The sequence below is a fragment of the Crassostrea angulata genome, chromosome 2 (genome assembly GCF_025612915.1).
Source record: "Crassostrea angulata isolate pt1a10 chromosome 2, ASM2561291v2, whole genome shotgun sequence".
Lineage (NCBI taxonomy): Eukaryota > Metazoa > Mollusca > Bivalvia > Ostreida > Ostreidae > Magallana > Magallana angulata.
In genome coordinates this window covers 21955200-21976832 of record NC_069112.1, presented here as the reverse complement: position 1 = coordinate 21976832, position 21633 = coordinate 21955200, and the positions used below count along the sequence as shown (strand labels likewise).

The window sequence follows — 21633 nt, the reverse complement described above, 5'->3', positions numbered from 1 at the left end:
AAAAAATGAAACAATTGTCGTTTTATTTGCTAAAATGTGTGTGGTTCAAGGCGTCGGAACCGGGGGGGGGATAGGGGGGGGGGGGGCTTAGCCCCCCCCCCCCCCACTTTTTTTGCAAAGTTATACCTAACCATTAGAAACATAGCATGATAGAGGGTTCAGCCCCCCCCCCCCCCCACTTTTTCTCGAAGGAAAGATTATTGTTCCTAAAATTACCTTGAAAGTTTGAGAAGTTGGATTCAGAAGCATACTAGCCCCCCCCCCCCCTCCCCTCCCCCCTACGGATTAGGAAATTCATGATTTTGAAAAAAAAATTGGGTAAGTAAGTTGGAAGTATAGGTAAACTTCCCCCCCCCCCCCCCCCCCCACGGATTAGGATTTCCATGATTTTGGGAATTACTTTTTTCTCAATATTTCTGAGGATTAGTCTAGCCCCCCCCCCCCCCCCACTTTCAATTTGCTTCCGACGCCAGTGATTTGGTTATATTTTGGTCCATTTGGGTAAATATATGCACCAGCGCAGCTCTCATTTATATATAATCAGGCCATAAATTCAAAATATTTTCAAAAATTAATAGCTTTAAATCCAGTGGATGAAAGAAAAGGAAAGCAAGTCGAACTCGATGAGTGCTAATACCTGTGTTGAATGAATGGTACAGTAGGATATGCGCAAAAAAGTCCCGTCTACTCTTTCCTACCCTATGATTATTGGAATATTAAATCCGATTATAAGAGTCATATTAAAAATCAAGTACGGATATGTACCTGTTTATCAAAAGTAAAACTACACATAATTTATCTACAGTGCATCGTTATGGAGCTACACAGAAAGTTTTATATTGATTTGCCAAAGTGGGGACAGAATAACTGACAAATTAATTAGGTATATATAGCCCCCCCCCCCCCTCTTAAAATGTATATACTGAAAACAGATTATTGGCGTACAACATCCGCACACAATTTAAAGAAAATTTCATGTTTTTTTATCATTTTCGCTAGCTAATGTAAGACATCACAAATACCCCAAACCCCCTCACGGAAAAGGAAATGCTAGGTGATGAGAGAGAGAGAGAGAGAGAGAGAGAGAGAGAGAGAGAGAGAGTGTGTCGATGTAAATCACAGGTGCGCTAACACCGTTAAAATTAAAGCTTGCTACATGTAGTTGGTCTGCCCTACCCTAGCTACCTTCTCTCTTTTCTCGTTTTAGAGGCTTAATTATTGTCTATATATGCTTGTAACAAATCAAATCAATTTCAAATTCTAAATCAAAACTGAATTTGACACTACAAAACTCTCTCTGTGTCTGTCTGTCTGTCTGTCTGTCTGTCTGTCTGTCTCTCTGTCTCTCTCTCTCTCTCTCTCTCTCTCATATCGACAATGGCATTGCCATACCCTACAATACACTATTCTTATCTGGATTTTTGTCTTTGAGGTTGTAAATCATTATATCTTCTATGGTTTAAAACTTAATCATAACCTATATTTTGACATGTCGATTATTTCATTGAGTTTCGTTTCATAGCTAAAACATTTAGATTAAACAGATCTTTCTTCGCGAGCCGATTTTTACACAGTTGGGGCGAATACACTTCGGGTTAAAATTATCCGGGGGGAAATACATACAGGGCAAACAAAAGCACCTAGATTCGCAAAGCCAACAGTGTTATTTCTAATTTAATTGTTTATACTGTGTGGGGTTAATTCATCAATGTTAATTTAACCATTTTATAACCACTATATAAGAGCTATTAAGACATTTATTTGTAGGAAAGAGCATGTACGAATGATCTTTATTTAGAACAGTTTGATGTTGCTAGGATACAGGTTTCAGATCCATGATTTGATTGGTTAATTTGGATATTGAATCTCGAATTTCGAATCTCGAATCTCGTATTTCGAATCTCGTATTTCGAATCTCGAATCTCGAATGATCCTTCTCGGCTTTCGTATGAAAGGGTGCTTTTATAAACAATAAGACTATTATTCGAAGTCAATCATCTTCACAATGAAGATGTGAAATCGTAACCTGAGAATGTGGCTAATAAATTAACCTGTTAAACACGCTAAACTTCTATAGTTATGAACAGAATAATTCATAATGTATTATAATTAAAAGTTTGAAGTCAAAGGAAATTTTGTTCTTGGGAAATACGACTACATTATGCAATGCAGTCGATCGCCATAGAAATCATCAAAGTATTGCAAGTGTCGACAGATTTGAAAGACCATGATAATTCACTTGACTTGCAGACTATAATATAGCGACATATCTGCCTCCCAAAAATATATGCGCTTCTCAAAGTTACACTTAAGTGATATAGATGTGCATTATTGGGGATTTTATTTATTGCTAATTGAAAAATAAAAAAAACAAAACTTTTAATCGAAGTTGTGTATTATGAGGTTGTAATGCAACTTAATTTACTTAGTACAAGGTTAGTTACAGCCAGTGGAATACTAATTTTAGCTGAACAATGAATACCCAATATATCAAATTAAAATACAAGATAAAAAATTTCCAGAACTATAATACTATGCATGTGTATATGAAGGTTGCACCCTGATTTGTATGGCTGTAGGTGGGGAGGTAAAGGTGTATCGATGAACATACAATGTATGACTGCACATACGGATTCCGGACCGTGGGTACAGACGATACCCATGATAGTCCTTTAATACATCGATGCGCAGTTTGATCTAGAAACTGACCAGTTTCATAACTTCTTCGAATTTCTCTAACACGGACTGTCTAATTCCTTCCCAGAATTACAATTTACGCAAGCGCAATTGATTTTTTTTTTCAATTTAATTAGTCAACCCACTGACTTAAAAATAAGGATTTTGCATATTGTTACATTGTCGAGAGAAGTAATATTCATATCTGTAAATAAGGTTATTTAATTCACGTTACATAGCGGGGTCTTTATGAAACAGCACCATCTCGTGTAAAATTTAGATTCTCGCTTTTGCATAAATTCTCCCGCTGATCGTTTTTTTAGCTGATTATATATTATTTTTAATGTCCAAGTCTACTCGTATCATTAATTATTATCAGACGACACACATTTCCCCGTAGAAAAGTTCAGAGAAGCCATCAATTTTGACTAATTACTAAATTTTGGCAGCACGTAATAATTCTAAGCTTGCACATAGTCTTCAAAAATTTAGAAAGATTTAAATAAAGAAGTTATCCCATAGAAAAGGTTAGGTGTTTTGTAGGCGGGTTCGGTTTTTAAAAAAAAATACAATTCCTGATATGAACCATGAGAACATACTGTTTATAACAATGCTTGCTACCCTTTGAAAATTTAAATCGCCATTAAACATCTCATTTTTTAAAGAATTTTTGAAACGATTACACAAACTGTGTTCGACAAATAGTTTTCCTAAAACATTTTCTTCCTTTCTTTTTCAAAACACGTTTTATATACAGACTTTCAATCACAACACGTTTTTATAACAAAAGCAGAACTGAAAGTTTAGTCATTATAATATTTTGACACCATAGCACATATATTTTCAACCCGCAGCAACAACGGAAGACCTACTCGTGGCTTTGCCACGAGCTCTGCTCTAGTTACAACAATTATTCTTTCATGATTATTGTTCGTTAATTATTACACAATATGCTCATTGTGTATGAATTTTTCTTTATATGCGTCATTTCCCGCCGTTTGTCGACGAGAGAAGTAACGTAACTGTTAACAATCAAATTGTGGCAATGTAAGAGTGTTTTGCGTGTGCTTGCTACGGATAGGAAAAACTATATACAGCGATTAGTTACAAGATCGGTGTTTATAACTTCAAAATCAGTTGAACGAAAAATAAAGTAATTTCAAAGTCATATCTTGGATACGGGGTAACCAATTTCTATTCATGTTTACGGGGGGGGGGGGTCATTTTTTTATGGGGGTCATTTTTCGTCATGTTTAACATGAAGAAAAATAACCCCTGGGTCTTTTTTCTTCAGAAAAATCCAATTATTCTTCAGCTAGGGGGGTCATTATTCTACGTAGCAAAATGACCCCCGGTCATTATTCTACGGGGGTCATTATACTTCATTACACCGGCCATGGATAAACGCCCATGAGAGACAGCAAGGTTCCGAATCAGACGATGTAAAAAAATAAACTTTTTGTTTAGCCATGAACATACATAAAGAGTACGCAATGTACATTGATCTTTTGTTCATCATGTAAGAGGTATTATGTCCTCTAATGTTTGTTTGACAAATTTATTACGTTTAACAAAGTGTGATGTCGCTGTAATCTCAGAACACAAACTACCTGAAAATTGTTCAAAATTTTTAAACAGTATTGATCAAAGTTATATCAGCAAAGCAACATTTGAAAAATCGTTAACAAATGGGGATAAAGGCAAAGGAGGTGTAGCTATATTATATAAAAAGATCCCCAGAATTTTACACATCATTGGTTAACACAAACTCAAACAGAGTCATTGGTATTTGTTTAAAAACGCCAAACCATGTACCATTGTATATTTTTGGTGTGTATTTACCATCTGAAAATGATGTAGATAAATATAGAGAAGAACTAAATGTACTTCACGACTTGTATACAATCTATTCTAATCATGGCCATGTTATTTTTGCTGGTGACATGAATGGTAGCCTTCAACAAAAAGATGTTGAAAGAACAAATGCCTATAAATCAGCAGAACTTGTAACATTTTACAGAAAAACAACCTGTTTTTTCCTTTTCATAATGTTGAACAATGCAAAGATGTATATACAATAAAACACGGTTATAGCGAACACGTTTCTAATGAATTGACGCTTACAGCGAAGTGATTTTCATTCCCCGTGACTATATTACATGTTGTAGACTTGACGGATATAACGAATTACGCTTATAACGAAGCAAAACCGCCCGTCCCTGGCGCTTCATTATAACCGTGTTTTACTGTACTTTTATAACATGTAAAACAATGTTAGACTACACATTTGTCAGTGAATCGTTGAAGAACCACCTAGTAGATTATGATATTATTCACGAAGGTGTAATATCAAACACCTCAGACCATTTACCTGTGATCGCTAAAATTGAGATTGTAGAGAACCCCCATATCCTATTACCAAACACCACTAAGTGGCCCGCATGGCACAGGATATGTAAGGACTCAAAAAAAATCATATTGTAATCAACTACAAACAGAGTTAAAGCAACATCTTCCACCAGAGAAAGATGAAATGTCACTGAATGAAATAGATTTTTACACTACAACAATCGTAAATGCTGTAATAAAAAGTACTACTCTAACTATCCCAACGTGTTCCTATAATCCTCATACCAAACCCTACTGGAACACTACAGTTAAGGAGGCGCATAAACGCGAAATGGAATCCAGAATAAAATGGGTCAAGGAAGGAAAACCTCGAGGAATGCAGCACCCATCTTATGCAGAGTATAAACGTAAAAAAAGACATTTTCGACAATGCCAAGAAAGCGCTTCTGAAGAATACATGAAACAAACTTATGAAGACATTGACAACGCTGCAGGAATCGACATTCGCTTATTTTGGAAACTCATTCGTCGTCAAAAACCACGTCAATCAAAAATATATCCAGAAATACAATTTGCAGATCGGACTGGTAACACACCAGAAAGCGTTGCTTCGGTATTTGCTGAATACTTTTCCACAATATATCAAACAGAACAAAATTATACCTTTGATAATGATTTCTACAACAGTATCATCAATGAATACAATAATATTAAATCCCAAGCGACCCAAAATTCTATTTTCTGTCCGGATGACCGCATTACGGAAAAAGAAGTTCTTGACTCTATTTCACTATTAAAATCCAAAAAGGCTCCTGGACCCGATAAAGTACAGTCAGAACACCTAATACACGGAAAAGAAGTTCTGTCTAAATACTTATGTGTCTTGTTTAATAGTATATTAAATCTAGGTCAAATCCCCTCTGGTTGGAAACAAGGCTTTATTGTCCCAATATATAAAGGTGGAAATAAACCAAAAACATCTCCGAATAGCTACCGACCTATCTCATTACTATCGACTTTATTTAAAGTTTTCGAAAAAATTATCCACACTAGGATTATGGACACTCTATCTAACGAAGAATTATTTCCTAACCCCCAGCAACAGGGCTTCCGGAAAGGCTTAAGTTCTATAACTGCAGCTTTCAACCTTCAAGAAACAATACATCATTACATCGAAAATGGATCTCATGTATATACCTGCTTTTTTGTGGAAACTATCTTATTAAGGTATTTGCAATATATAAAAGTACAGTCAATAATACACAGTAGTCCTGTACATATATATATATTTTTATTACTATCGTTGTAATTTTTTTTTCTGTAACCACCTCATTGAATTTATTTAGCGCGATATATTTCACCTTTCAATTATAATACTCACATTTTCACACTTGTTAAAATATGTATATATATATTTTTGTATCTCTTTATAAATATTTCATAATTGTTGTATATAATATGCATGTTTGATTTTGTTCAATAACATACATTCCATGTACTCTCTGAAAAGAGGAATAAAATATTGAATGAATGAATGAATGTCAGTCCTATAATACAGCAGGCCGTGCAGTAAAATTAAATACTTCGCGTTAACCTTTGACGATAACAAACTGAAACTAGAACTTTTTTGTCTTCAACAAAAAGTAATCGACATCTCTTTTCTCTTTTTGATTGAAAATGTCAGGTAAAATCATATCTTTTTTTTATTTACAAATTCTTCACTGCCTTGGTATAATCATTTGCCTAAATATAAACTTATAAGTAAAGCAATATCAATAAAAAGATAACTTCAGAACTTTGAAATTAATTATACTTTTAATTTCTAAAAGAATATTTCCAAAAAATCATAAAAAAGTAAGTATTCATTTCTCGAATAGAAAACTTGGTATGCCTAAGGTATTTATTTTCTACATTCATTGAGCAAAGCGAGATAACTCTTTCTAAATAAATTTTTTAACTTTTAAAAATTGCAATATTCACGCCGATAAAACTATAAGAAGTCAAAAAGTCATCCCCCTTTTTTCAGATTTAGAAGTCTAATATCTCAAAAACACTAAGAGATAGAAAAGAGTTGTTGCATACGATTTTGTATATCATACTATGAAATATCTAAATCCAAAATTTCTTAGTTTATAATCAAAAAATAAAATAGATACAAGGGTCCTTTTACATGTAATACTTTGTATGTTGCATGTGTAAACCGGAAGTATATAGACCGGAAGTCCAAAAAGGGACATACGGGAGAACTAGACAATTGCTAAAAGAATTTAACATTAAACTTTTATTTTTCGGTTCCATTTTCAAAAATCGCTGACGAAACTTTATCAATAATAATAATAATAAATAAAACAGAACGAAAACAATAGGTCTTTTCGACCGAAAGTAGAAAAGCCCTAATAAGCATTCAGTGGTTATATCTTTATTTTATTTTGATGTTAATTTGTATGAAATATTTGTGTATCGACGCTCTAAATTTTATACACTCTTTGTCATGGATATGATTTAAAGTGAAACAGCCATAAAATACGTTATTTAGTGCGCTGTTGTGGCTAAACATATAGAGCCAGAAACTTTACTGGGAGACACTTTTTTGAAATCGAATAGATATGATATAACGATCGATTTTGAAAAATACATAACAAATTCGTTATGTTTAAACGTTTCATTTAATCGTACAACGCCTGTTAACGTTACTTGTGTCCATACGCCGTGATCAGTTTGACGTGTGTTATTGAAAACGGAACGTCACAGATTTCTAATGCAAACACAGGGAGACTAAAATTATGACAACTTGCAATCATCTGTAACAGTTTAAATCGGCGGAATAGTGTTTGAGGAATCGTGTTCACAAAAATTGTGGGAAAATAATTAGAAGAAACAGTTCGAAAACAATAAGGTTTCCGTTGGAAACGGAAAACCTTGATTATACACCGAATGTAAATATTTCTTTTTGTCATCACATATTCGTGACCAGAATGATATGCAGAGGTACGCGACTTAAAGCATAATTGTATTGACGTCTTTTAAAACACGGATTTAAAGTCAATTTATTTTGAAGACAATTACTTATTGTTTATACTTTATATACGGACCTGTTTAATTTAAATAATGAACGATCTTCTCGGAGATTAATTTTCAGAACAAAGACACAAAACGTCCTTGTTTGATCAGTGAACAGCACTTGAATTTACAATATACAGTTAAACTGTCTTGTTTGACAAGGATTGTCTAAATATAAATTGTCATTATTTTACACAGCATTTCAAAACTGCATTCTTACGACTGGATGTAACCATAGATTACATGTTGAAATATGACAGGTAAGAATTCTATATGAAACTTTTACAATTTAAACTTGCCCCTAAAAATCCTATAATATTCTTTTATGGAAACTTATATTCTACTAGTTGAAGATAATAAATCTATATGGCTTCAATAAAATGCATAAACCTATCTCAATATTAAAACAGAAAATATAAATGAAAATGAAATTCCTTTACATTTCTTTTATAGAAAACTTTATAACAATTAAATTTCATTGAGTATCATTTTCTTCTTTTCAGATATATTTCACAAAGTTGTGCAGGTGAATCAAGCACTAATTTCATCCAACAGTTCTTTAAGAATTTTCTCATGTATTAAGTCCCACTTGAAGACATCCCCCTGGGGAACTATCTTTTTCTTTATGCCTCTGAGGAGTTTACATATAGTAGAGCAACAAGTGTTCTTGAACTACCTGAGATACACAAACTAATTGGATATGTTTAAGTGAGAAAATTAGTGTATTAGGACTTCCTGAACTGTAAGTACTTTCCTAAGTTTTAAAAAGAAGGTATAGTCTCTGTAGTATTTTATGTAACTTTTTATAAATTACTGTGAACTGTTCTTTAGGAAACTATCATATTTATTTTATAAAGCTTTTTTTCTATTGTCAAATGTGAGTTCGGTAACAGAATTATGATTGAAAATGATGCTTTTTAAAGAAGACAAATTAGGACTGGTGTATCATATTAAATAAAATGTTCTGGATTTAGTTTTGAGTCTTTATTGGTCTTTTGATAATCAAAAATGTATGGTAAATAATATAAGATTTATTTCTTTTGTCTGTTAAATTCTAATTTTAAATCCATACATCTTACCTACTGTGTATTTTCATGAAAAACTTGTTTTCATGCATGTTCATGCTAAGAAATTTAATATAGTTTTAAATTTAGAGTTGCCATACTGTTTATTTCTGTCAATCAAAGAATTTTTCAAGCTATACATTTTGGGTTCGAGATTTTATTAACATTTCCGGCAAAGAGTTCTGGGTACTCGGTCCGCCATTTTCCCATTATTTTTCATGCAGTATATTTCAAAGCAAAAAAGAAGAAACGGTATTCCGATACTTTGTACAAATAAAAGACCAAGTCTTTTATTATGGAACAATGCACTTATAATATTATCTATATCGAGTTGTTTTGAGATGTTAAAGGATTTCATTTAATATGCTTTCGTTTCGATATGTGCATAACATTTTTTGTTATATATTTAGAAAGATGTTGATTAGTGATTAAGCATTTGACTCTGCATATCTTGTTTAAAAATATGAATATGAACAAGATGTGTATTTCTATAGCTATGATGGTGAATGTAATTGTGTCATAAACCTTTGGTACAAAGAGCTCTCTCTGATTTATTGACTCAATGTTTGAGTACAGCGTATTAGTCTAAAAATTATTTGTTTATTGTATTGTATTATCAATTTCAATGTAAAATAGACATATTTATCTATATTTTTAGGTCACCTGAGTCATTCAGGTAATATATTGCTAGCTGTTTTTTCTGTCGTCGTTTGTCATACATCGGTTGTAACTTTTGACCATTATTAGGTTCTTCTCTGAAACCACTGAACCAATTTCAACCATAGCATCTATGATAATGGTTGAAAACGAAAAACCATCAAAGTTAAAGCAATCTTAAAAATAATCTTCCTTACTCCTGGACATCAAACAGCCAAACTGCTGGTATCATTGTAATAAGCATTGAGCTCTCTACCAATATTGTCAGAATTCCTGGTGCTAGGATGGGGCTCTAATGACTACATACTAGTGAAAATGCATTGATTCTTTGAAAGTCTTCTCCTTTGCTCCTGGGTATTAAGCCTATAAACTAAGAACATACCAGTAGTAAAAATTAGGAAGATGACTCTTCGATAATTTTGAAGGTCAATGCCCTTGGGTCAGGGCTTCTAATGTTAGGGTGGGGTTAGAATGAATATTTACCAGAGAAAATGCATTGATTATTTTAAAATCTTCCCTGCTCCTTGATATTAAACAGATGAAATAAGTACAGAGTAATGATTAAACAATTGTAAATTTCATGGCCCCTGGGTCAAAATCTTGTGTTTTAATAGGGCTCTTATGATTATACATTGAAAATGCAATTTTTTCTTTGAAAATCCCCACTGCTCCTTGGAATTTAGCAGATGAACTAAGTAAAGAGCAATGATGAGGAAGAATGCCTCTTCAATATTTTGAAGTTCATTGCCCCTGGGTCAAGGGTACTGGGGTTTGGTGGGCCTTTAGTGATTATATGGAAAGATACATTAATAAATTCTTTGAAAATCTTATCCTTTGTTCCTGATAATTAAGCAGACGAACTATAATTACGTACATAGAAACGATGTGGAACAGTGCATCTTCCAGAATTGTGAAGTTCATGGCCACAGAATCGGGGATCCTCAGTATTACATTGACTCATTCCTATCGGAACATTTTTCTCTTGTAATGAATAAAGATTAGAAGCTTCTACGTCATACAAAGTTTGTTTATGAAATAAATATATGTCTTGACCCGGAGCTTAAAAATATGTCCTGACCCGGAGCTTAGTCAATTTGGCAAGTTCAAGGTCACTATAAGAAAATGGTGTACTATAACTTACAAATAGAATATATTTGAGTCATAGTGTCATTTGTAACTTGCTCACAGTACATTTAATTTATAATAAATTCTATATTATCCTGAGGTTGCTGTATATCAGCTCGAGAGTCGTGTAAGGCTCACGACCTGATATACAGCAAGCAAGAGTTATATGGGATGCAAAATAAAAATGCTTTAAATGAAGCATACCAAATTATCATCATAATAGACGATTATTAATGAAAAAGGATGTAAACTTGTTATTAATTTTATTAACACCCCTAAGGTTTACTGTAAACCAGCTTTTATGATTTTCTATCCAGGGGGAGTATATGACTCTCATCCGCTTAGCACCACGGAGACCGAGATAAGCACCTGCCTTTTGCGACTTCACGGTGCAGGGAAGAATTTAACCTAATTGCTTAAATCAGGAAGCTTGCTAAATCTTTGGATCCTGCTTGGATCTAGGTCTAGGCAAGCAATGCTCTCAAGTTGTTAATGTTTTACTCAAACATCCCTGTAGAAACTATTAGAATTCAAGTTAATATACATATAAAGATTGCATACATATACAGTTAATACATACTTGAATACATTCATACAGCCACATAAAGTACATTAATCTAACTTATCTATTTTTCTTTCAGCCATCCAGGGGATTTCATCTGGACAATCCAAATTTGTTAAGAAATCAGATTCAGGAAGTAAGAGATAAGAATACTTATGAACACTCATTATTATGTTCCAACAGAAATATGTTTTGTTATATTTGTGATGATTGAAAATTGAATGAATGATGAGCTAATATATGATTGACTTAAATTGATATCTGCATGTGCATTAGCATTAGCATTAAAGAGACAGTGCAATTTAAATGGTGAAAGTAAGCTCGATCCATAACTGAACTGTAAATGAAAGTGAGCTGAAAACTACATGGTGAACAGAATATGAATGAATCAAAGCAAATTGTAGGCAAAAATAAGTCAGTGAATCGAATGTTGAAAGAAAGATGGTGAATAAAATGTATATGGTGAACAATGTTAATTGAAAGGATCTATGAACACAATGCAAAGTTCTGACATCATTTGATATGGTCAAGTATCTGCCCCTCATTTTAAACTAATTTTTAATAGCATTGTATTAAAATCAAATGGTTATAAAATATTTTATCTTGGAACTACTGCTTTCATTGACTGAATGAAGGTAACCAAAAAAAATCAAATCAAAACTGTATTCGGTTAATGCCCCAATATAGTCTTGTGCATTTATTTGATATTCAGATGCAATAAGATGTCATCTTTTTTAACCGGGTTATCATTTTTTGGCAAAATATTGCACATAAGCTACCCTTATTGTACAGATAACTCCTCCTACAGTTTTGAAGATAGGAAGTTGTTCTGTTGCAGATCAATTGTACATATATAGGAGGTGTGCATATTGCTAGAGTTTTGATTTCTGATAATTTATAAAAAAAATACCAGCTTTGAACTTAGTCATTTTGTTGCAAAATACTGCATATATAGGGTACTCCATTTCACTGGATACGGTAGGTAGTGTTTATCAATTCAGGACTGACATGGATTATATATACAGTTCACATAAAAGAAAACCCGGTTTGCTGTCACATTGACATCTTTTCACTTGTTGCTTACGCCATGGCGTCATGGTTTCAACAACATGTAAATAGCGGTCAAAGAAAACTTGTTTTATGTTTAAAGTGTGAAATTACCTTGCAGGATAAACAAGTTACATGATAACTGTCTTGAAATATAGGCAAGCTTCACTCTCTCTTACGTTTTCTTAATCTCGTCCAAATATAGCTTAAATTTCAAGACAAGTATTTCATATTATTATACAGAGGATGTGTATCATATTTATCTTGATATTAGTCATCACATGATCATTGTTCAGTAGCTGCTTATTTATGATGGTAATAAATGGGCTAACGCCTGGAATTTTGCAAGTTAATGAAAATGTTGTCATTTTTTTTGTTTTCATCCTTTGGAAGTTTGGAGCGCTGATACACTTTGTAGTGAAAAATGCTGCTGAAGCGCATCCACTCGATATTTCCGAGTCAAAAAAATGTTGAAAACACCCATAATTTGCTTCAAATCATTATTTATTAAAATATCAAAATATGACCAGTTTTATGATGTCATTGGGGTGATAACACTTTACATAATTATTGTCAAAGTGATTTAAGATATTTCCAACCTTATTTTTTTTCGGGGGGGGGGGGGGGGGGCAAAGGCATTATACCTCAATGACATGTAGTCCTTTTGTCATACCCTAATGTTCATATGTAACAAAAATCAGAAATTTCAGTGTGTTTGCTATTGCGCCTGACCCTTTTATAAACAAAATTAATTGTGACAATAGCATATCATTGTATAATCCCTTTTCAATTGTTTTACTTTAATACAGAATGGAGATTAATAATGGAATAAGTTTAGTGGGAGAAACAAATGGTACAACAGACCAAGGATACAGTGTAACAGGAATAACCCCAGTGGTTATTAATGGGGCTATCCAGCTGTCGCAAGAGTGGTGGGGGTGGGGGAAGTACGTTCTCCAGTGGGTCATCCTATTTCTGTTTAAAAAGGTCAATATTAAGCAAAGTAAAAGTAAAAATTGATTTGTATTAACATGAATAAATTGCTATCAAATATTCATTTGAAAATAAATAAAAAAAATTAATGGTTCACTACGAGGGTCAATCAAAAAATACGAAGACAATGTGGCTGTCTATCATATATTTTTCATGAAAGTCATACTTAACAGATTAATCTGTGCACCAACACTTATGTTATTGATATGCAAAGTTTTAGTCCATTTGATGAAACGGTATTTTTGTTACCCCTTTTTAAAAACAACATGTTTTGTCACCACGGCGCACGGTAACGTTCAAAACATGACGTCAAAATTAAACACGCACAGTTTATAAATATACTCCATCTTTATATCATGCTCAGTATCATGTGTCTTGCTCCTTACAATTTCAAATGACACTGAACCACTTAACATCTTATTTGCACCCATGTGTTTTAGAATCATAAGTTAGATCTTCAAAGTTTTCATTTTCTAACCGTTTATCTCTTAGTTTACAGTAAGGATAACCCTAAACGTCGGTTGACGTTACTTCTTTTTTTACCTTATATTTACAGATATTTTACTCTTTTTCGGGCTGTTTTATATTCAGAATACAATGACCACCACCCCCAAAAACTGTATTACACACAGTTAAACACAAACTTGCAAATAATTGTTGACTTATTTTATGCACCATTGAGCATTTTCACAGCTTGTATCGTTTTTTTCCTGGGTTAAATCCATTTTGTTTGTACTTTTCGTTGCGCTGTGAAGTCCGGCGACGTCGATGTTTTTAGTCAATTCTAAAGAGGACTATATGTCTTTAATTACTAATATCTGTTCGACAAAACAATATATCCCGTCATTATTTGGTACATATAATACCATGACTATATCAAATTTGAAGTTTCAATATTATGTGGATTTAAGCCCAATTCATAGAGATATTACTTTCAACATTTTATGGTTTATTGTTGACATAAGACAAATTTTGACCGTGCGTCGTGACCTCATTTTTGCAACATTAGATTCTAAATAATTCTTAGAAATAAACAAATTTATGAAATTTTGTTCTTGCAAATTGTTTGAAACTATTGCTAAATTATGTCTACCAAATTTAGTAATGATATGACGTTAAGTAACATAGCTATGACAAAAGTCATCGTATTTTTTGATTGACCCTCGTATATGCTTATAAAATAGAAAAAACTAGCATATTGGTTACTACTAGATTGTATGATTATGACACATCACTAGTAGTATGCATGTCTGAAAAGTACATAATGTGGTTTCATCATTTTTTGTTGCATACAAATTTTCGTTGATTTTAGTGTTAAGGAAGATGGACTTAATTTAGTATGCGCAAATATTTTGCGCACCAGAAAAGAAGTGATTGTTGCAAACATCGCATTCTCAATATTACGTCACAACAACTCAAACTCGATGAAAAATCTCTTAGTGGGTGTTCTACGTCATTAATACATTGCCATATTTGAACACGCTAAATTACACTTTAAACATTATTCAACACACACACATTTTCTTTTTGGAATGTCTATTAGTTCTGTAGCGAGTTAAAAGTTTGATTAAGTTATTTAAATAACCATTCAGATAGAGTAGTTATAACAGAGTTTGAGCCAGTGAAGAAATCATTTACACTCTGATCAGCTCCAATAATTGTATCAAAAAATTATAGTAAACCTGTCCCTGTGCTTTGGTTTTAATGTGTTTTGTCATAAAAAAACTTTCAGCAATTCTTACAATTTACGAATTATCCTTCCCACTCTGATTTTCATTGAATCCACTCAAATTAATACCCACAAATATTAGTGAAACCACAGTACTAGTAAATAAAAACTATCATGTATTTATTTCTTTCAGATGATGTACTAAGGACCTAAGAGGATGGCCAGATGCTCAAACAATACAGTCCACTTCATTATCTTCAAACTTATTGACTTTACGTAACTTATGCTTATAACTTTCGGACACAAAAACTCTTTGTAATCTGTTTAATTATTGCATGTGCATGGTCAATGGCAACTTAAATGTGTAAGGTCAGGTATGGGACACCTTGATATATCAATGTGGATGAAAGTACGCCATATTCAAAATATACTGTAGATTCCTTATTTTACGCATTAGTACATAAGGTGGCTCACTACACCTTTAAATATTTCTCAAATCAGCAGAAAATTACTTGACTATGATAGATATCATAGTTGAAAAGAAGTATGTACGTCTAATAGGCAAAAACATGTGCAATTTTGGATGAAAAATTACATTTTCAAAAATTCTTAATTCAGTAAATATGAACAAAAGCTCCAGACGGTTTCGAACTCACGATATGCGGTTCAGAAGCCCAATACTTTTTTTTTTTTTTTTTTAGAAGCCCAATACTTAAGCCACTGAGCTACGACGATATACAACCGTATCGAGCGATATAAACATTTGAACAAAATATTTAAATCGCCATCTTATGACGTAGTGTCTTAAAAAGTATAAGTCTGGGTGTAGTATTGTGCCTTAATTCGGACATTCAACTGTTTTGTATCAAATCACGACAATATAAAATGCAAACACCAACTTTTATCACAGTTTTCATGTAGTTTGAATCTGTCCTAAAAATAAAAGTGAGATTTTAAAATCCTCAAGAAGTGCCTCTCGTGATTAAATGTTGATATTAATTCCTCACATTCAATTTGGAATCTACAGTAATTATTTTTATTCAAATTTTCAGTATGTACAATATAGGCCATAATATTTTTTTAAATTAAATATTTTTTTAAAAAAGGAAAAAAATTGGGAAAGCCCAGGTGGGATTTCAACTCATGACTTGCTGTGAAACTTCAAGAATGTAAAATGAAATACATGTTTAATTTTATTAAACTATATGTATGTAAAATTTTATTGTTTAATTCAAAAGAAAGAATGTCACAAAACAGAGATGACCCATACCTACTTAAGATCTTTGGATTTCAACATTTTGTATAGAATGCAGTTGGTTTTCATCATTTTCAAGTCATAATGCTCTAAACAGAGACGAATTTCTCTTTTGCTTTATATTTTAGGTTATATCATTTAAGAATTTATATCCAGAAATTTTTTCTGCTTGTTATAATGGACAGACTTTGAAGTTTAATTAGATTTGCATTCAGGATTTGATAACATGTCATCATGTTCTGTAATATTGTAAAATTACCAATCTGTTCTTTTCTTAGTACGGAAATTAAAGATCTTCAATTTATTCAATAGCTTACCGGTAAATGTCATCTACCGTTACCGGTACATATGTATTGTAAAACTTATGCAATTTTCTTTGTTCAAATATGGATAAAGTGACTACACTCCAGCTAATCTTATGTCTCTCAGGTAAAACTTGTTTCTCAAATATTACAGGAAAAACCCAAGAAGGGCCAATTGCTAGCTAAATTATTAATAGTGCCATTGTGTTGAGTAAACTTCATGTGAAAACTAGATCTGTAGTGTTAAGTTTATTAAACATAGATAATTATACATACAGTATTTACATTCTGTACATACTATCTGGTATGAACACAAACCCGATAAGAGACCCTATTAATCTGAGTCAGTACAATGTACTGTAAATGTACTTAATTAAGCAGAAATTATAAGTTGATGCATTTTCATGTTAATTCCTCTTTGAAGTAATTCAAATTCTAATTAACATATAATGATTGAATCAAGTACATAGAGAATGTTAGATCCATATGCATTAACTTGTGATTATGTGATAATCCTTTTCAGGAAGTTGATAGAAACTGCTATTTTATGAACATTAACAGTACTAGTACCTGTTATCTGAATTTGTAGATTAGTTAATCATGGTGAAGTTGCACTTGTTATTATTGAAAATTGTGATATATTTTACAAGATAAGGGAAGCAATCGTGCTAAAAATTCAAGAAATGATTTTAGGAAGCTTGTATGTCAACAAATTCAGATCTGTTTTAAAATTTTACATCTGATGATATTGGCCAAAAATTATTTATTGACTAGTAGTAATTAGAAACAATATATCACAATGATTTTTGAATAAAATTTGAATATTTTTTATTTTCTTTATAGTTTACAGAACTCTTTATCTAAGAGAAGATTAATATAGCCCATAAATCGCCATTATCATGCAACCTTCTTTATTAAGGTCTTCCGTTTCCAACGGAAGACCTTGTACTGATTCTGTTGGAAATTCTTCATTATTATTTTTCTTCTTCTTTTTCTTCTAGACGTTTCTTTAAACTGTAATATCTCGCTTGTTTGTCATTAGATTTATTCAAACTTTCAGGGTTTATTGGAAATGACAATAGCTTACTTTAGCACAAAATATTTTGAAATCGCTACTTCCGGTTTTGAGTTATTCCCCTTTGAATATTTTTTTAGTGGGTCTCGTGTACCTGCAAAGGCTCCGAGTTGATCCGTAGCAAGTAGTTTTAATTTACAAATCTTTAATGTAGACATCTTGAACGTTGTCCTCCTAGTTTTAGATGTTTGATTAACCCACGTTTACTTCTTAAAAAATTACATCGAAATTAATGTTTCAAAAAATGTAAAATTTTGCTTATATCTTTGCTCAATAACTTTTTAATTGTAAATTTTTTCTTGTCACATATATAACAAAAGTTGTGCAGAATATTTAGAGCTTTCATTTGATACCATAAAAAAGGGGCTAGCCCCTAAAATGAGGGGTCTAGATCCCTTAAAAGTCTTTGCCTCATAACTCTAAAACGGTAAATTTTTCGATATGGGCGTCGCTGCAAAAAATGTTGTTTGTGACTTTATTGATCTCATAAAACTGTTTTTGTGTTCGGTAGTGCATAATATGAGGGTAAAAAGTAATACGTGTTGACCAGTACTCGCGGCAATTTGGTCAAGTTAACGAAACTCTCCCTCGCCCGCGGTCGAGAAAATCGGTCACCATGGTCGCGGCTGGGCTACCTAGCGGTCAGCGGTTATCTAATACACGAGAGTTGCGTCTCTCAAATATGAGTTTATTTAGCCGCAAACTCAAGAACTGTTTTAGTTTTGATTACACATAAAAGGACTAAACGATTAGGTGTCAATTAAGAAATCGTTCAGTTAATTAATACAAGCAATGTCATTCTCAATCTAAAGCAATATCAGACATAGATCAATTGTGGGTTTCAAGTTTAAAATAAAGAACTTCTATTTGATAGAATATGGTCATTATACTGCAAGCTTTTCAAATCTTCCTGGGTTCTGAGCTGTGCGTGTCTGTGCGTTGTACCTTTACGTAATCTATCCTTCGTCCACGGCCGAGGAGATCAGCCACGGCTGCACTACCTAGCATTAAGCGGTTATCTAATACACAAGTTTCGCACACCGCGACGCACACTTAGATGAATATGAACGTGTTTGAGTTTATATAGCCGTAAATACAAGAACTGTTTTAAATTTATGTTATAAAAGTTTGTCCATCTTGTATTTATTTTATTAAAAATTTGAGTGTAAGTGAATATTAATGAACGAAATTACTCCAAATCGGAAACATCGTCAGACATAAATTAATGGTTGGTTTGTATATCTAAAAAATTTTAACCCCCCCCCCCCCACAAATATTGATGATGATGATCATCCCTCGCACATGGCCGAGGAGATCCAGCGCGAGTGGACAAGTGATCCGCGGTCGGCTCGTGTCCTTATCACGCGTTCATGTTTCATATTTTGCACGGAGAGAACTATATTTTATTATGTTTTCAACTATTATACAGGTTTAAGATGAAAAGATAAATTTATTTAACTTGTACAGTTGATTAAGCATTGATTCAATTATACGATAGCGTACAAGGTAGTTTAAAAATCAAATCAAATTATAATCAAAGGTCTATGTTACATGTTTGCAGTAGGTGCTAGCACGATAAAAGAATGTCCTGAATTGTCCTGAATTGAGGCATTTGATGATTATTTTAAAGAATATTCACATGAGTTTTAAACAACTTAAGATTAGGTTATATCGGTCACATATTAATCACTCTGTAGTTTTTTCTACATGGTTGTTCGTTTCAGTGTGGAAGCGAACTCATTGCTGCCCCCCCCCCTCCTCCCGCCCCTCTGACAAGTGCTCGCGCTGGATATTTTTTAAATTGGCGAAAAGATATCCAGATCTGTCGAAAATTATTTTTGGTGACTTCTTCATATGTGTAACATTTTCTCCTCAACGTGTTTCATTTTCCCACCCGTTTGTTTATTCGGTCAGACTGTGTTAATTCAATCGCCACGTGCGACCGAAAATCTTGTGTCGCTTCTCACAACATATGTAATTGAGTAACAGTTGGAAGGGTGCTTTTATAAACAATAAGACTATTATTCGAAGTCAATCATCTTCACATCGAAGATGTGAAATCATAACCTGAGAATGTGGCTAATAAATTAACCTGTTAAACACGTTAAACTTCTATAGTTATGAACAGAATAATTCATAATGTATTATAATTAAAAGTATGCAGTCAAAGGAAATTTTGTTCTTGGGAAATACGACAACATTATGCAATGCAGTCGATCGTCATAGAAATCATCAAAGTACTGCAAGTGTCGACAGATTTCTTATTTCTTTGAAAGACCATGATAATTCACTTGACTTGCAGACCATAATATAGTGACATACATGTATCTGCCTCCCAAAAATATATGCGCTTCTCAAAGTTACACTTAAGTGAGATAGATGTGCGTTATTGGGGATTTTATTTATTGCTAATTGTTTGAAAATTGATAAAAAAAAAGTTTTTAATTGAAGTTGTGTATTATGAGGTTGTAATGCAACTTAATTTACTTACAAGGTTAGCTACAGCCAGTGGAATACTAATTTTAGCTGAACAATGAATACCCAATATATTAAAATACAAGATAAATAGTTTCCAGAACTATAATACTATGCATGTGTATATGAAGGTTGCACTCTGATTTGTATGGCTGTAGGTGGGGAGGTAAAGGTGTATCGATGTACATTCAATGTATGACTGCACATACAGATTCCTGACCGTGGCTACAGACGATAACCATGATAGTCCTTTAATACATCAATGCGCAGTTTGATGTAGGAACTGACCAGTTTCATAACTTCTTCGAATTTCTCTAACACGGACTGTCTAATTCCTTTCCAGAATTCCAATTTACGCAAGCGCAATTGAAGTTTTTTTTTCAATTTAATTAGTCAACCCACTGACATAAAAATAAGGATTTTGCATATTATTACATTGTCGAGAGAAGTAATATTCATTTCTGTAAATAAGGTTATTTAATTCACATTACATAGCGGTGTCTCTATGAAACAGCGCCATCCGGTGTAAAATTTAGATGCTCGCTTTTGCATAAATTCTCCCACTGATCTTTTTTTTTTTAGCTGATTATATATTATTTTGAATGTCCAAGTCTAGTCGTATCGTTAATTAATATCAGACGACACACATTTCCCTGTAGAAAAGTTCAGAGAAGCCATCAATTTTGACTAATTACTAAATTTTGTCAGCAGGTAATAATTTTAAACTTGCACATAGTCTTCAAAAATTTAGAAAGATTTAAATAAAGAAGTTATCCCATAGAAAAGGTTACGTGTTTTGCAGGCGGGTTCGGTTAAAAAAAAATACAATTCCTGATATGAATTATGAGTACATACTGTTTATAACAATGCTTGCTACCCTTTGAAAATTTAACTCGCCATTAAACATCTCATTTTTAAAGAATTTTTGAAACGATTACACAAACTGTGTTCGACAAATAGTTTTCCTAAAACATTTTCTTCCTTTCTTTTTCAAAACACGTTTTATATACAGGCTTTCAATCACAACACGTTTTATAACAAAAGCAGAACTGAAAGTTTAGTCATTTTAATCGTTTGACACCATATCACAATAATTTTCAACCCGCAGCAACAACGGAAGACCTACTCGTGGCTTTGCCACGAGCTCTGCTCTAGTTTTATATCAATTCTTTGTCAAGTTGGAGCTAGATTATCTATGGTTATCACAGATCCTTCATTTCCTGTAACTAATTGTTACTTAAATATAGCTTTCTGGTTGTAGTAAGAGTGGATTTGATTATTTGTAAATTAACTGGAATAAATGATGTCTTTTGTATGTGTTTAT

General features: G+C 32.8%; 1 protein-coding gene and 1 long non-coding RNA gene across 3 annotated transcripts in view; one reads left to right on the top strand and one right to left on the bottom strand.

Moving 5' to 3' along the window:
* Positions 1-21633, bottom strand: part of LOC128170467 (complement C1q-like protein 4) — a 290459-nt gene that overhangs the window by 141473 nt on the left and 127353 nt on the right. The window lies entirely within an intron of this gene.
* On the top strand, positions 7516-21546 carry LOC128170470 (uncharacterized). Of its 2 annotated transcripts, none has more exons than XR_008241844.1 (5): positions 7516-8345; positions 8589-8827; positions 11249-11629; positions 13350-13527; positions 15396-21546. It is a non-coding gene; the product is annotated as an uncharacterized LOC128170470 (long non-coding RNA). The 2 variants fall into 2 exon arrangements; XR_008241843.1 differs by having other exon boundaries at positions 7548-8345; positions 11573-11629; positions 15396-21545.